Source organism: Euphorbia lathyris, chromosome 7, assembly GCF_963576675.1.
Source record: "Euphorbia lathyris chromosome 7, ddEupLath1.1, whole genome shotgun sequence".
NCBI classification, from domain to species: Eukaryota; Viridiplantae; Streptophyta; class Magnoliopsida; order Malpighiales; family Euphorbiaceae; genus Euphorbia; species Euphorbia lathyris.
Genome location: NC_088916.1, coordinates 25,873,384 through 25,886,537, shown reverse-complemented (window position 1 = coordinate 25,886,537; position 13,154 = coordinate 25,873,384). Strand labels below are relative to the sequence as shown.

General features: G+C 36.3%; 1 non-coding gene across 1 annotated transcript; it reads left to right on the top strand.

The window, feature by feature from the left end:
* The first annotated feature begins 5,748 nt into the window (after positions 1–5,748).
* LOC136201708 (small nucleolar RNA R71) lies at positions 5,749–5,855 on the top strand. Its single transcript, XR_010674050.1, has one exon. It is a non-coding gene; the product is annotated as a small nucleolar RNA R71 (small nucleolar RNA).
* Positions 5,856–13,154: the final 7,299 nt, after the last annotated feature.

Below are 13,154 nucleotides of genomic sequence, written 5' to 3'. Positions count from 1 at the left end.
CACCTCAAAGTTTTTCATGGATATCTCATGGGTCAGCAATGAACCGATGAGTTCGTCATATTTGTAGGTGGTTAAACCCTGAGCTTCCTCAACTGCTGTCTTCTTTGCTTGCCAGTCTTTTGGAAGACTCCTGAGTATCTTTTTGACTTGTTCTTCCTCAGTGAAGATTTTCCCAAGTCTCTTGAGCTCATTAATGATGTTGGTGAACCTTGCGTTCATGTCTGAAATGCCCTCATCATTGTTCATCTCGAACAGCTCGTACAGTCTTATCTGCTGATTCACCTTGGATTCTTTTACTTTGTTTGTTCCCTCGTAGGTGACTTCCAGCTTCTTCCAGATCTCTTGTGCCGACTCACAACCTGAGATTTTGTTATATTCTGCAGCATCGAGCGCACAGTGAAGCATATTGATAGCCGAAGCATGATTTTGAAGCTTCTTAAGATCATCCTCTGTCCATTTGGCCTCATCTTTTATAACTGTTTGGCCAGCCACAACCTCAACAGGTACAAACGGCCTTTGGACTATAGATAGCCAGGCACTCATGTTTGTAGCCTGAATGAAGTTTTTCATCCTATTCTTCCAGAAGGTATAGTTTGACCCGAAGAATAGGGGAGGCCTAGTAATGGACAGACCCTCAGGCAGTATTTGAGTTGTTTGGTTTCCAGGGAGAAACCGAGTGCTGTTTTCGCCTATGGTAGGGATCAGATCAAGGTTGTTAGACCTTTTAAAGTGAGCTTTTAGGCTCTGATACCACTTGTTGGTCCCTTGTTGTGTTGCAAGTATAGTTCCAAGGGGGGGGGGTTAGGAACTATTTAAACTTTTTTCGCAATTTAGGCAGACTTCTTTTTCTAAAGAAAAAGGTTTGAACAGCGGCGCTGAGTAAACAGCAAGATACTGGCTTAGTCAACAGGTGACTAGGTCAGTTCCTCAGCTTGAGTCAGGAGATAGCACTTGGAGTCTATTCCTGAACTCAGACGTTCAACGCGCACAACTCAACTTGACCTCTTTACTTGGTCAGTTTTGATTATTTAAAGCAAGCAATATAAATTAGGAGTTAAGGTTTAGAAATACTTCACTCAGCAGATTTATCCAGGTTCGGCTTCTTCTAAGCCTACGTCCTGTCCCCGGAACACTTCCGAGATTTCGAATCCTCTACTGAGCTCTTTAAAGGTAGAGCCTCAAACCTTTTACAATATCAGCAATTGAGTATGACAAGAGTACCTTCCTCTATACTTCTACTCAATCCTAATCTCTCCGCTGAGTACTTAAAACCGAGTACTAAGCCTCTCCTTTCTATTTCTAAAAATGATAAGTGTTTTTGTCCTAATACAAAGATGTGCTAAGACACTTTAGACGATTTACAATCACTCTAGACTTTTACACAAATATGAAAATGTAGTGTAAGAAATTTGCTTTGCTTCTTGCTTGCAGAACTTGTAGAGATTTGGTCAGCGTAATGGCTTGATTAAGTTCTGTATGCTGTGAAGCTTGTGATGGCACTATTTATAGAGACGTCTGGTCATTCGGTCATTTTGAATTTCGAAATAACCGTTGGAGGGAAATGGCTATATGTCGTTGTCATCCTGACTTGCACAGAGCTCTCGGCCAATCATAATCGTGTATCTTCTGTCCTTGGTCAGCACAGCAAATGGTCTCTCCTTTTATGGTAAAGTCAACTGGACAGCATACTGTGTCGTCTGAACTTTGCCAAAAGAGGAAACACTTTGTCTGGAAGTTTTCCTTTACCAGCTGCTGTCTTGTACGCTTTGTCGAGACTACTCAGCAGCTTCATCTTGAAGTTGTTCCCGAAGGTCTTCTAGATCCTTCCGATTGATGAGTTGCGTTTTGAACAAAAACGGCAGCGTCTTGACATACGCGGGCCGAGTGTACTGAGTTGTTTGACTTGGGCCTTAGTTTCCGTATTGGGCTTGGGCCTTCCAATCCTTATGACTTATAACATTTATACTCAACATTGAACAAACACATTAGTAGAATAAATCAAAGCATTTAAACTTAGTGTGTTTAGGATATGTGTTATAATTTATATTTAAACAATTTTGTCAAATCAAAATAATGTGGAAAGGTATTTCAACATGGAGCACTTTTGCTGCTGTTCTGCTTGCGCTATGATGCCCACCCGCTTCTCGATCGTGACAATGGCTCAACACAGCCTGTCCTTCCTCTTGGGTGATGCATCTACGTATGATCTGATCTGCGCACAACCTGAAAAGATATGGTTCCTCCCAAAAATAATATTTGATTTCCGCATAGAACTTCTTCCTTTGGTTAGTCGATAGGTTATGAGGTTTAATTTAACTAGCAAGGAAATTTGCAATGACAGCAAACCATGGAGTAAGCTGTAGAGAATACAAACGCTCATCTGGAAAAATCTCTATGATTTCTGGTTGTTCCTGGATGCTCTTATGAGAAATTTTGGACAAATGATCAGCAACTACGTTTTCTGTCCCCTTCTTGTCCTTGATCTCAAGGTCAAATTCTTGGAGCAAGAGTAGCCACCGTATCAGCCTCGGCTTTGCATCTTTCTTTGCGAACAGGTAGCGTAAGGCAGCGTGGTCTGTGTAGACAACTACTTTTGACAAAACCAAGTATGGACGGAATTTGTCAAAAGCATACACCACTGCAAGAAGCTCCTTTTCTGTCGTGGTGTAGTTCTGTTGAGCCTCATTTAATGTTTTGCTTGCATAATAGATAGGCCGGAACTTCTTCTGAATCCTTTGCCCAAGAACAGCTCCTACACATGTATCGTTGGCATCACACATCATCTCAAATGGTTGTTCCCAATTTGGTCCTGCCAGTATGGGTGAGTTGATCAGCTTGCCTTTCAATAGTTCGAATGCTTTTACACAGCTTGTGTCAAAGGAGAAGTCTACATCTTTATGTAGCAATGTTGACAATGGTAAAGCAATCTTTGAGAAATCCTTTATAAATCTCCGGTAGAACCCCGCGTGTCCAAGGAAACTTCTCACATCTTTGACATTAGTAGGAACAGCGAGTTTCTCTATCACTTCCACCTTCAGAGATTTGATGCCCAAGAACAATGCCGCCAGTAACTATGAAATGGCACTTCTCCCAATTTAGGACTAAATTGGTCTCCCTACATCGTACTAGCACAGCCTCCAGGTTGTTCAGACATCTTTCAAATGAATTTCCATAAATGCACAAATCATCCATGAATATTTCCACAGTTCGCTCCACCATATCGTGAAATAGTGACATCATGCATCTCTGAAATGTAGCTGGGGCATTGCATAATCCAAACGGCATGTGTCTGTAAGCATAAGTTCCGTAGGGGCAGGTAAAGGTTGTTTTCTCTTGATCTTCACAATGGATGGCAATCTGATTGTACCCCGAATATCCGTCAAGGAAACAGTAAAATACATAACCCGCCAATCGTTCCAGCATCTGATCAATCAAGGATAAAGGGAAGTGGTCCTTCCAAGTTGCCTCGTTGAGCTTTCGGTAGTCCACACATACTCGCCAACCTGTTATGGTCCGTGTGGGAACCAATTCATTTTTTCATTGAGGACAACCGTGGTACCTACTTTCTTTGGCACTACATGAACATGGCTGGTCCAGACACTGTCAAATATGGGATAAATAATTCCTGCATCCAACAGCTTGATCACTTCTTTCCTCACAACCTCCTTCATGTGGGGGTTCAGTCTGCGCTGTGGTTGGATAGACGGCTTGTGGTCTTTTTCCATCAGAATTCTATGAACACACACTGCTGGACTAATTCCCTTGATATCATCAATTTTCCACGCAATAGAATCCTTGTTTCTTCACAATACCTCCATGAGTTGAGCTTTCTGATCAGGGGTTAGTTTTGAAGATATAATCACCGGGCTTCCGTATGGTGGTTCAAGAAAAGCATACTCTAGGTGTGATGGCAAAGGTTTTAGTTGAGGTTTAGACAATGGCACAGTGGGTATTTCAGGTGGTTCCTGATGAGTAAGAACAGTGGGATCTGGAGGAAGTGTTGAAACGTTGGTTTCAATGGAACAGCCTGTTCCTTCACATAAATTCACTTCTTCTCCCAAGAGTGCCTCTAGAGTGTCTTGTCCCTGTTCCTGTGAAGTAGAAAGACTTTGGAAATCATCTAAGAAATAACATGTGTCATCACTAGTGTTACCTCGTCTCATAGCCTCATTCATCTTGAAAATGATTTCCTCCCCATTAATTCGCAAAAATAATTATCCTTCTCCTACATCAATCAATGCTTTACCCATTGCTAAGAATGGTCTACCCAAGATAATAGAAACATGCAAGTCCTCGTCTATGTCCATTATGATGAAATCAACAGGTAATATGAATTTTCCTACTTTGACTAACACATCTTCCACGACTCCCCTAGGGTAACATACAGACCTATCGACCAACTGAATTGACATTCTAGTTGGTTGTGGTTCTCCTAGCCCTAGCTTAGCATACACAGAATATGGCATTAGGTTTATACTTGCTCCTAGGTCACATAATGCATTTTCAATATTTAACTTGCCAATTGAGCATGGAATCGAAAAACTCCCTAGATCATTTAGCTTTTTCGAAAGCTGCTGCTTGTTCTGGAGTATTGAAGAGCAGTCCCTGTTCAGTTGGATCATTGAGTTATTTTCCAATTTCTTCTTATTGGACAAGATATCTTTTAAGAATTTTGCATATGTGGGCATCTGGGCAAGTGCTTCCACGAAGGGGATTTTGATATGCAACTTCCTCAAGGTGTCTAGCACTTTTGAATTTTGCTCTTCAAGCTTCTTGTTTATCAGTCTCGCCGGATAAGGTACATGTGGCACATAGGGAGGAGGTGGTTTGTACCTCTTCCCTTGTTCCTCCTGGTCTCGATCAGCGGTCAATTCTTCACCGGCTGGCTCTTCTTAGCTAGGAACAACTTGTTCCTTCTTTTCTTCAGCATTTTGCGAGGTACCTGCACACTTAGCACTTTTATCAGTCAACAAAGGAGGATGAGTTTCCTTACCAGATCGCAAGGTAATAGCCATGACATCTCCTTTCGGGTTTGGTTCGGTATTACTCGGCATTATCCCTTTTCCTTTCGATGATGAAGCGGCCAGTTGATGAACTTATGTCTCCAAATTTTTGATTGAAGCCTGTGTCTGCTTCATAAATTGCATCATCATGGTCTCCATGTCATGTTCAACATCCTCCTTGGGTGGAACAGGCTGTTTGTAGTGCTGTTGAGGCTGCCTCTGGTAATGTCCTCCTTGCTGCTACTGGTATCTAGGTTGCTTCTGCTGGTTTGGCTGTCCAGTCCATCCGAAGTTCGGATGATTTCTTGTGGCTGGGTTGTATGTATTGGAGTATGGGTTTGGTGGGTTTCGTTGATTATATCCAGCATAATCACATTGTTCCTACTCACTTTTCCCTTGCTTGACTCCAGGACAGTTGATGTTGAAGTGAGGCCCTCCACAAAAATCACAAACATCATTAAATAGGGGTTCACTATGAATAGATGAGACGTTGATCTTGCTGATCTGCCTGGCAAGCTGTTCCACTTGGGTTGTTAACTTTGAAACCATGTCACCGTACGCTATCTTTTTTCCTTCACTCCTGGCTGAATGCCAATTATAACTTGTGCTCACCACTTTTTCAATCAGGTCGTACAAGGCTTGCGGTTCAAGATCCTCCGGGTTACCATTCGCAATGGATTCAATCTGGATTTTAGAAATGTTGGTGACTCCATTGTAAAAATTCTGTACTTGCTTCCACATGGGGATGCCATGATTTGGTACCCTCCTTAACAGCTCTTTGTACCTTTCCCATGCCTCGGCCAAAGATTCATCTTCTTCTTGCACGAAACGGGACACCTCATTTCTGAGTTTGATGGCTTGTCTAGGTGGAAAGTATTTCATTAGAAAAGAACTGGCCATTTCTTCCCAAGTGGCAATGGTTCCTGGCTGTAATTTCTTTAGCCAGTTCTTTGCTTTATCTTTGAGAGAAAAAGGAAACAACTTCAACCTTATCACGTCATCTGAGACTCCTCGATTTGATCGGAAAGTGTTGCACAATGTAATGAACTCCTGGATATGCCCGTTTGGATCTTCCGACTGGTATCCATTGAATTGCACTACTGCTTGCAACATTTGTATCATAGATGCTTTCACTTCATACATGTTGTTTCCTTCGTTAGGCAACACAATACATGATGAGTGTCCTTCCGTGGTAGGTCTGGAGTAATCTCTGATTCTCATGACTGGTGGATTATAGTTCTTTCCTTCTTCTTCAGGAGGTGGTTGAACTGGTTGTTCTGGTGGCACTCTTCCAGCCATCCTTCTTTCTATTTGTCGCTCTCTTTGTATTGCTCGTCGAGCTCCCGCTTGGTTTCGTCTACACATTCTTTCTAACTCAAGATCGATAGGAAAAACCGGTGGTCCAGCTCTGTGCATAGACAGTAAGAAATACTGCTCCTGGCTATACTACGTAACAAACAGATTAAAAACACCTTGTTTCACAGAAATGTTCAGATAAACTTTGTTGCTTTCAATCTCCGGTAACGGCACCAAAAACTTGTTGTCCTCTGAACAGACTCTAGCAAGTGCACTAGATACAAGTAATAAAATGAAACGTAGAGTATCGTCTCCACAGGGATTGATGACCAAATTTTACTAGAAAACCCTTGCAGAACAAGGTGTTTGGGGTGTGTGATTTCCTTTAGTTGAGATATATTGTGATGTGGTAACAGCAATACTAATTAAGAGATTCAGTGTAATAAAATGAGTTTTGATAATGATAAAAGGGTAGAACAGGCTAGGCACAGTGGAGCATGTTACTTTCAGTCTCTAAACATCCTATTTATTCATGAATAAAGTAAAGTGAAGTCAAGGTTTCTGTTTTAATGCTCACTTAAGTCAACTCTCGTGTGTTCTTAAGATTCTAAGACTTACTACAACCGTAAGCGTCCCTAAGGTTGGTTCTTTCTTGCATTACGATCGAAACAGCATTTCAATAAAGAAAACCCTTGATACAACCTCCTAACATTCCTGCTTCGGGGTTGGACATTCGATAAAGAGTTCCGTGAAGATGCAAGCAGTTCCCTATCATGCATCTAACACTAACATACATGCATAAGCAATAGAGTGAAAGCTTTATCAAACACATCATAATGTATCAACATTCATTCATAAATAAGACAATAAAAGACTTACATAACAGGCCCTAACTGGCCGAACCGGTTCAAAATGACTACTCACTCATACTACCGAGTGAGCAGTGTGCATTGTATCTATAAGACTCCATCAATGGAGTCATCTTCTTCTTAGAGAGCTTTTCTCTCTACCAAAACTTCTATCTTTCGTTCTCTCAAAAAAAGAGGTCCCTATTGTTTCCCCCCACTACGTCTATAAATAGGAGGGAAAAACTAGCGGTACCGAAAGTATTTGATAAAATATTACAAAACCGAATAAATTGTTCATTGATCCTAGATTAGTAGAAGTGGTTAAGATAATTTAGACCCTTAAACAAGGAAATAATAATATAAATAGTTGCAGTTTGGGACTTCAACTAATTAATCCAACCATTATTATTTTCTTCATGTACAAATAAAATTAAAAAACTTCACTATTCTACCTTAGTCGAGCCACCCCCTCACCCCTCGGGTTTCGTTCGTCCTTGTTCGAGTTCTCTTTTTTAGAATGGTAAGACACATGGTATTATATTAAGACATCTCTGTATATGTGGTGCACATGAGCTACCATTTATGATTCTTAATCTCATACAAGGGGAACGACTCTCCTTCCTTGGTGAAAGGTTATTATATTCCCTAACTTAATCAATGTGTTTTCCCTTGATGAAAATGGTTTGCTTTGATTAAATTACTTTTACGCCTTTTAATCCGTTATAAAAAAATTCCTTCAACTAGGGGTTTCATGATACTTTTTGTCTTTGGTTTCATATGTGTAATGTAGCTATATTCATAATAATTTTTAGTAGTGGCGGATCCAGGATTTGAGGGAGGGGGGGGGGGGGGGGGAACTCTATGTAAATTTTTTTTAGACAAAATATCATTAATTGAAAAAAAAATATACTTTAGTATATAATTGCTATTCGATACAAAATGTCTTAAAATAATAATAAAAAAAACTTCTAATGCTAAGTAGATTGACGATTACGAGGTGGCAATTGACATCTACGATCAGTCATAGGTTGAAAACGATCTGCTGCCTCTACCTATACTGCTTTTTTTTAGGGTTAAGGTGCAAAAATAACCTGAATATTTTGGGTCAGAAGTAATTTTACCCCTAACGTCTAAAATGGTGCAATTTTACCCCTAATGTTTGTAGCCAATAGCAATTTTACCCATAACGTTGATAAATTGGATCAATTTCAGACACTATTATAAAATACAGTCATTTTTTTTTGCACCAATTTCATATCAATTTGTTCTAAAAAAAGGATATAATGTTTTTTGTAATTTAATAATAAAATTGGAGATTAATATTTATAAATTCAGTGAATTTTTTGAATTTTTTTTGTCTAATTCGTACAAAAGACAGTATATTTTTAATATTTTTTTTCTTATTTTTTTTCACATCCCAACATGTGTTTGTGATTTGTTACTGATAAAATAACGTATGTGTGAAGTGTAGATAACAAGATTCATGACCGAAAAGATAGTTTGATGAATTATTTCTCAAATTGACCCAATTTATCAATGTTAGCGGTAAAATTACTCTTGGCTTCCAACATTAGGGGTAAAATTGCTCCCAACCCAAAATGTTAGGGGTATTTTTGTACCTTAACCCTTCTTTTTATATTAAAAACCCACAAGGCAAAACGACGTCGTTTTGGACTGAATTTTTTTTTAGGATGAAAGGGGGGAGGCAAATGCCCCTTTGACCCCCTACATCCGCCCCTGATTTTTAGTAAAAAGAAAAATTAATATGGTATATAAAAAATAGTTTGTCGAATTTAGCATGTATATAATATAAGTTAAAGAATAAGAAGAAGTCAACAAATGAACATAAATAAAATTTCTAACTCCATGAATAACATGCGGACTCGCTAAAGAAAAGGATAAATTCTAATTATAGTTGAATGATGAAAAGTATAAGTACATGTAAGGAAAAAGTTAGAAATCAGAGCTTCAATTCCTAGGTAGAATACATTTAAAAATAATAATTTGGCAGGTGGTAGTTTGTGTGTCTTAGAAATAAACTCCAAATGGCTGAGTCCAAAAGATTAATAATCTCATGTTTATTGATGCTAGCGATAATTAGCATACAATTTGTAGAGAAGATTGAATCAACTCAGATTGGTAATGGAGCGCTTACTGCAGATGATCCCAATTGTAAAGGAATGGGTCATGACGGACCATGTCAAAAGATGACACCTGCTAATCCATATAATAGAGGTTGTGAGAAAGCAAACGGATGCCACGGAGATTGATAAACAAGTATAATCACAATCACAATACATCCACTTTCTCATGTCTATTTATATATATCTTTATGATTTTGTTTTTCTTTATTTCATCGATATGTAATCTAATCTTTAGAAAGTAATCTCATTCTAATTCTTCCATTTCTATGTTCTAGTTTATATACATATAGTCAATACTCCTTAAAAATGAAGATTTGATATCATAATATCACAGTTTTAGGCGGGTAATCTACTTGCAACTAACAACAAAAAAAAGATGCTATATTTCTGTGGAAATGCAACACATTTTAAAATTAATGGGTGAACCACACTTATATTGAAAAAAATTATCCTTTCACAAAAATATAAAGCAAGTGACTTCATATGTATTTGTTTTACCATGATACAAATTAATTCTTCTCAGACAAATTCTTCACCCAAATTTCACAAAACAACCAACATATTTCTAAAATACTAAACATGCTAAAAATATCCTTATGTATACTACAAAATAAAAAATAACATTCTAAAATAATGTTTTGCAACATTCTTAAAATACCAATCATTATATAAATTCTTAGTAAGCAAAATCATATGACATTCCTTCAATAACATGATTTGACCTTACTAGAAACTCTCCACAAAACGAAGAAAAAAACTATCGAATGTTGATCTTCCAACCCAACTTTAATTATTTATTATTCCCATAACAAATAATATATGGGCTTGGTTATATTTCATTCCTTAAAACATCCTTAACTTATCTATGAGCTTAACAAATCAACTACAAATACTAATGTACATATCCTTGTGCAATATATAATGAAAGTGAAGGTATTAATTCCTAGAAACAATTTTACAGCATTCTCTTACATATGAAATAAACCAACATACAGATATTGATAAACTTTTCATAACTCTAAAATGCACTTTGAAATTCTTTCTAAGATTAACTTCACTTATCTTATCTCTATATCTAAAAACGAGATAGTTAGGGTTTTTATACACCAAAACTTTAACTATTACACATTCGAAATAGGTCAAAAAGAAATACTACCTAAATGGAGATATTTACCCTCACACATTGTTGCTACTGTCATTCATGGCCAACACTATGCAATGGGACTACACACGCATCCCCATAACACTAGGAAAATTATCTTAAAAATTCATAAACATAAAAAAGAAACTAAAAACGGAGAGAAAAGAAGATGAAAATAAAAAATAACAACTTGATAAATTATTTACGACGAGACGATATACAGGTGCACAAACTTAAAGAAAGTTAAATACCCATCACAAAAGTGTTAAATTTTCCCTAAACGACATGTGTCACATCTAAGAAACATCAATAAATAATAAAATTACTAAACAACTAAATTATTCTTAAACTATTACCAATTTACCATATCGTGGCATCACTTCAGCATATCCCCTTGCCACACAGTAGGAAAAACAGAAAAGGACAACCTTTGCACATCAGCTTTTCAAATTTCTCACATTTTCTCCCTTTATGATAAATAAAATGAAATTAATTTAGGTTCTTTTTACTTTTTTAACCACAAACTAAGATAAAAAAAATTAGATATTAATTGATTGAAATTGAGTGCATCAAATATGTATAATATCCAATACATGACTCAGTGTACTGCAAACAGTTCAATAACTTCAAAGTTCACTATTTTCATTTTTAAGGGTCCGTCTAAACTTAAATGAAATATGTCCACTGGTATGATGGTTAAGCAATTCAACAAAAAATAAGTATACACTATTTCTACTCTTGGAAGACATGTAACCTTAAAACTCATAGTGTAATTCTCATTTTAAGAGTATTGTTGTTGTCTACTCTCGCAAGACACAACAGAAGAGAAATTGGAACTAAATAACACCTTATAGTCTACTCTTCCAAGGTAAGTGCATGTAATCACAATACCAACAACCTCCAGATCATTGTACATATCCACTCAAGCTAACTATTTAGTACATCTCCAACAAACTCTTAGATTGGCTCTTAAGTTAAAATTTGAGGAGTGAGAGTTCAAAATCAGCTCCAACGACCTCTTAGTGACTCCTCAAATCAGTAAGAGCCTCTTCATCATCTTTATTAATAGTGAGCCTCTCTACACGCTTAGTGCCTCCTTATTTTAATTTTTTTATTAATAGTTTATTATTAAGGAGATAATATATATTAGTCACTCTTAAATCACTAAGAATCAATTATTTATATTATTTTTAGAGAGTGTCTCTTGGATATGCTCTTAATTTATTCTTACTCAAACATATTCCGACCCAATTCACAATTCATAAACATCTAATTCTCATCATGAATCTAATTTTACCAACTTCAATCTATTATTGTCTAATCACATGACAATAGTCTCAATAACATATCCATCACATTCATGTCATCTAAACATTGCACAATATATGTACTCAAAAGTTGAAATCACTCAATTCAAACAATTATTTTTCACATAAATAATTATACATACGCTTACCTCGTGTTTAATAAGCTAATCAAAATGTTGGGGTTATTGTCTTTTTAAGAAAAAAAAACAATATATGTTGGGGTTACTGTTGAAGCGTCACTTTCTCCCCTATAAACATTAAATATATCTTATATAATCAATTCAAGTTTATAAAAAGATATAAAGTCTAATATATGTTCAAAATGCATATAGAACCCACTTGAAGTACCAACCTATTAATTTATTCAATAATTCCATCTAAAGCATAATAATTACTCTAATTGGTTAAGATTGAAAATTCTTCATTTACACATATTTCAGTAATATGGGTGTCCACTTTAATATTACTTACTTTTCATATTTAATATGTGTCTAATATCAATTTTATATAATTGTTCATTCATCTCATTTTCTTTTATAATTAAATTGGTAATAAAAGTGATAAGAACTAGTATTCCTAATAATAACACACACACACACACATATATATATATATATATATATATATATATATATATATATATATATATATAAATTTAATCCATAGATGACATAACTATCATCCTGCATATTAGTGTTGGAGTATGCCTAAGTCCCGAGACATTATATATAGACATTGCCCTTAATTGTAAGGCAATAATATGTTCTATTAATTTAGTTGTGTGAACTAACTTAACAGAGTATCCTTGATTACTAATTTTCTCACGTTTGACAGGTTAATGACCTGAGCAAGTGAGATAATGAGGTAATAAGATATTAATCTAGATATCCCTGATCTATTGTTATCGTGGAAATGATAACGAACTAAAGACTAGTGTGTGCTTTGGTTGTGATGGTGTTTCTGAAGGAAAATAGACAGGTTTAGGCGCAACATAATTATAAAGTTTTATCTATTTTATCTATTTCCCTTTTCCAAGACCCGTTAATCGTTATTTCATATAAAGAAGGATTAAACATGTGTACCTTTATTGACGAACTATCTACAGTTGCAAACGAAGTGGCCATAAGGATATCAATTGTTAATCACGAACACAAACAAAAACAAAACTAAAATGTTAGTAACCAACTAATTAAAGCAACCAAGTGTAGATTGCCTCTAAAGGTATACACACGAACTAAAAAACGAATGGAACGAGAAAAGTAATTTATCGAGTGGGGGATGGGAAGAATTTTTCTTCTCTTAATTTGGCTTGGCCGAAATATAAAGGGTAGGGGGTTATTTATAGTGTTTTGATTTTCCTAACCCAAATCTCATTAGGTTTAGATAATTAGATTTTTAATCCCATTAAGTTTTCT